At 35.2% G+C, this 4,446-nt stretch overlaps 1 long non-coding RNA gene across 1 annotated transcript; it reads left to right on the top strand.

Moving 5' to 3' along the window:
• Positions 1-1,930: 1,930 nt before the first annotated feature.
• On the top strand, positions 1,931-2,458 carry LOC131649331 (uncharacterized). Its single transcript, XR_009298202.1, has 2 exons — positions 1,931-2,069; positions 2,218-2,458. It is a non-coding gene; the product is annotated as an uncharacterized LOC131649331 (long non-coding RNA).
• Positions 2,459-4,446: the final 1,988 nt, after the last annotated feature.

Here is a 4,446-nt window from a genome sequence, read left to right as displayed (position 1 = left end):
CAAAGCAATTAAGGACAATTACCTGGTTAGATGAAAAATGTTCTTTTAGCCTTTCAGGGTGAAAGGGTCTACCCATGCCATGAGAGGGCAGGAAGCCTTTCGTTTGGATGTAAACGGGTCATCGAGTTATCGTTCGCCTTAAAACTGTCTCATGCCATAGAGAAGGCAGGTATTCTAAAGGGAAGGATCAGAATAGCCTTTTCGTAGGCAACCAGAGGATACCTCAGCCTTTTCCGTAGGCAACTTCTGAGGGTCGAGGTCATATTGGTGTATCGAAGGCAGCATCATTAGGGTCTTATGACCTGTGTATTTATCGAGGCAACATGGCTGAGGTATCCTCGTATTCGAGGGACATGGCTATTCTGCAAAAACACAAGGCAACAGGCAACAATGCAACAAAGAGGTTACCCCAAAAACGTGCGTGGGTGCAACAATCACGTGATTATATTCAGAAAATTATCTTGTAATTAATTCATTCTAATTCAATTAACAAGACTTGCACTCCCTAAGATTACTAACCACACAATAATATAAACAGTATAATTAAAGCAATATGGGGAAGGGAAATTGCAACCAGCTGAGGAGAGGGGAATTGTAACCAGCGGGATAAAATAAAGCAAAAGGTTTGACACAAGTAATAATTGAGGACAGGGTTTAGGGTTACCAATGTTCGTAGCTTTGACAATTGACAAACCTTGAAGATTTGAAAAAGGAAGAATAAACAGAAAAATGGGTGAGTGTATTATCGGTTCGGAGGCAAACGAAATTATCCCTAAAAAATAAAAAGATAAAGGAATTAAAAAATAAATATATAAACAATAGATACTTAGCTTCGAATTTGATCTGGTATGGTTGGCAGTCGGAGGTATCTTGATTAATCCATGCATGCACGCGCAAGCTATGAATATTCGAGTTCATGATGGTAGTACCTTGCAAAAAACAAGAAAAATGGGCAGGTACGGATGCATGAACAAATACTGTCGAAAAGAAATCTAACAATTAAATTATAAGAAGTGATTAAACTTTTTTTTTTTGAATTTTTATATGAGAAATAAAATAAAACTAATAAATCTAACAATAAAATAACTTTTGAATTTTCAATAAATAAAAGGGAATATTTAATTATTCTAAAGATAATTTTGTATTTATTATTTTAATAATTTTATAAACTAAAAAGATATAAATTAAAAGGCCTAAAAATCTATGTGAGATTGATATGTTGTAATTAATTTTATATAAGAAATTCAAAAGAGAAAAAAACGTCATCAGCAACAACATGTGGGGCGGTGGATCAGATTCACATGAGTTGAATCTTCAAATTTTCTTTCCAACCAGTCACGTCACGACAAGTGGAACAGCAATTATATTAAACAAATAAATAAATCATGGAAAATTCTTAGGTGGACACATACCTAAGAAATTGTTTTACACACAACCAATCACAGAATTTTAATTAATTAAAAAATAAATACTGATTTTTCTCTCTCCTTCATAATCTCAACCACCCCATGAATCCAATTAAAATCAAAATTAAAATTAAAATAAATTTAAAAAAGACTCTTTCTTATTGGTTGTGCCTAAGAATATGGATTTAGGTCCGTGTCCATGCAAGAATTGCTCATAAATCATAAAAGAAAAAGAACTTAGAAGAACACAGAAGCAAATCGTGCTTCTCTCCCCATCTTTAAAAAAAACCCAAACTCATCTTCTCCAATTGCTTCTCAAAATCAATCCAACAAAACTCTTTGCAAAATTGAAATTAAACTCCCAACCCAGCATATATGAATCAATCGGAATTCATGAAAAGGAAACATTCAAAGTAATGAAGAGTACCCATTGGTATTCGACGGCGTCGGAGGAGCTGCTCCGGTAATCGATGGAGGCTAGCGGCTGTGGCCGGAGGAGCCGTGGTTGTCGGCGATTGGTCGGAGAGATTGATCGGCCGTTGTTGTTTTTCGGCGGAGCTATGCTGATTTCTGAATGGTGGAATCGTTGAAGGCTGCCGTCGAGACCATGGGCTTGGGCACGCGGTAATGATGGTGCGTCGTGGAGAAGCAGATCTGTATTCGGTATCGTCGCAATCCCATCAATTTCTTCTATCCTTTTTTCCTGAAAAAGCCACAAAATCTTATACAAGAAGAATATCAATTTATATAGATTATTTCTACATATAAGAAAATGTCAGTTTGTATGAATTTTCTGGTCTTGAATATGCAGTAGCTGTGTTGTCGACAGAAACTTCGGTTGTGGTGCTGGTGATGGCTGAATCGGTGGATGCACAGTGTTGTTCGTCACTTCTCCTCCTCCCTGCTATTATCTTCGGTATGGTTATGATATGGTGTATTAGTGTCGACGTTTCCGATCGCGAAGTCTGTTATCCTTTCCATCCTGCAAAACAAACAACAACAAAGAAACTTGTATAAATGTTATATTATGATGTTAATTTTGTTGTGGTTTATTTTCAATCTCCTTCTGTTTCGATGTCAATCTCTGTGCAAGTTATTTGTTGTTGTTGAAACAAGCTGAATGTTCGAAGATATCGAAACGAGTTTGAGTCGGTCTCCGATCTTTGTTCCTTCTCTTTTCTGTAAAAAAAACTCATATACCATTGTTAGTGAAAACTCATCTCTACTATTTTGTGTGAAGACTGGTCAATAGAAAGAAAAAGAGTTGATAGTTGAACCGAAAATTAGGATTTGTGAATTCTCCCCCCTTTGTACGTGTAAGTTAGTTTATATAAGAATAGAATTAGGTTAGAATGATTAAAGGAGAACAAAATCTATAATCAATTAAAATAATAAAAATTAAAAATCAAATATTATTTGATTTAAATTTATAATTACTTTAACCAATTACATAAATTCTCTCCTAAAATAGAGATTACCCTCTAAAAAAGAAAAGGAGAACAAAATCTTTCAAAATTTTTACTTTATTATTATTTTTTTGGATATTTTTATGAATAAAATGTGAATAAAGTAAAAAAAAAATTAATAAATAATAAATAATAAAAACGAAAATAATATTTAAATATTAGAAAAAACAATTTTTGTGAAATTTTGAACAAATGCGAATGAAGTTAGGAGTAAAATTAAAAACTTATAAAAGGGAAGAAATGTTACAGTGGGATTCGAGCTCGGGACCTCTCGCTCTTGTACCCTTTACCCGCAAATTCTTACCAGTTGTGCTATGTCACTTAATCGAAATAAAATGACATTTGCGATTAAATGAGGGCAAATTTTGGGGTATGACAAGTACCGATATGCTGTGATGCTCATTTTCTCTTGTAATTGTCGCTTGAGGTCAAGCAACGGTTTAAGTTTGGGGGAGTTTGATCAGTGGTTTTCACGCGTTTATTTACCGTTGATCTTAGTCGTCTTTGCTTTATATTGTCAAGTGTTTTACTTCATTCTTCTACATTTTATGCTTTGGTTGTATATTGTACTGTTTGCAGACTCAAAGGAATAATTCGAGACAAATCAATACGAAAAAGTACAAAAAGGGGAGTTTAGAAGGAAGTAATAAATCATGCTGCATGAGGCATGACACGACCACTTGTGTCACCTGAAATTGGCCGTGTTAGGATGAAGCGTGGCCAAGAAAATGCAACAGAGATGAAAGTCAGGGGGCTGATACAACCCGTGTTAGCAAGTGTGAGATCTTGAAATTTTCAGCATGTTTCTCATCGTGACAAGCGTGTAATATTTTGATCATAACTAGAGATTCGTAACTCGGAATGACGCGGTTCCAGTGGAAAAATTTCGCTAACAAAAAGTGCTACAACTTTGATGTAGAAGTCAAAGCAAAATTCTGATGTTAAGGGCTGACACGGGCCGTGTTACTTGACATGAGCACCCGTGTCAGGAGGCCTGGGAGAAAAAAAATCAACTTTTAAGTAACAGAAGACTGACACGGGTGCCCGTGTTGGCTGACACGGCGCGTGTCAGCATGTGACGCTGATTTTATTATTCTTTTTCATATTTTTTTCCATGGGTTATGCTGTGGGGGCATTTTGGGTATTTCCAACCAACCTAAGTGAGTCTGCACTATTTAGAAGAGTTTTAACGATGAATTAGAGGACTTTTTGGCCAAGAGAAGACACGATTGAAGATTGGAGAAAACAAGGGTTTGGGAGAGAAGAAGGTTTTCATGAACGGAAGCGATTGAAGATCAACTTTCATCTCAATTATTGTAATGTCTCTATTTTATATTTTGTTTGCTTTGAACAATATGAGTAACTAAACCCTAATTCTAGGGGGTTTCCCTGATTTGATTATGTAATGATTTTGAATTCATGAGTTCATCAATAGATTTGTTTTCTTAATTAATTTAATTGTACAAGGTTTTTATGCTTTCTTTGTCGAACCAACAATATTGATTTACGGTTAACAACCAGTTGAACAGTGGTTGTTAAGGTTTTTGTACGATTCGACTATAGTAGATATCACC

Source organism: Vicia villosa, linkage group LG2, assembly GCF_029867415.1.
Source record: "Vicia villosa cultivar HV-30 ecotype Madison, WI linkage group LG2, Vvil1.0, whole genome shotgun sequence".
NCBI lineage: Eukaryota > Viridiplantae > Streptophyta > Magnoliopsida > Fabales > Fabaceae > Vicia > Vicia villosa.
This window is presented reverse-complemented; position numbering and strand designations above follow the sequence as displayed.